We start from the raw sequence: 410 nt of genomic DNA, 5'->3' as shown, positions 1-410 counted from the left end.
TGACTAAGCCGGATGATCACATCTTCTTCTTCTTCGGTCACATCACACTTGAAGTCTTGCACCTATCATGTAGTGGGCCATTCTGCTCAGAGTTAATCACCTGACTAAGCCAGTTCATCACATGACTACCATATACCAGTTGACCACATGACTACACCAGTTAATCACCTGACTAAACCAGTTCATCACATGACTACCATATACCAGTAGGTACCGCAGGCGAGCCGTTTTCCAGGCAGACAGCTACGGCTGGAGCCAGATTTGGACAACTTCATCCAACTATTAGCTGGTTTTAATTTTTGTAAACACTAATAAAAATTATACCACTGTTTTCTGTGTCTTTCCTTCTCCATGGTGAACGAGAAACTGATACTTATGATTGCATATTTAGTTTTTAATTGACTAAAGTT

The sequence above is a fragment of the Aplysia californica genome, unplaced genomic scaffold, assembly GCF_000002075.1.
Source record: "Aplysia californica isolate F4 #8 unplaced genomic scaffold, AplCal3.0 scaffold00568, whole genome shotgun sequence".
NCBI classification, from domain to species: Eukaryota; Metazoa; Mollusca; class Gastropoda; order Aplysiida; family Aplysiidae; genus Aplysia; species Aplysia californica.
Note: the sequence above shows the minus strand (reverse complement) of the source record.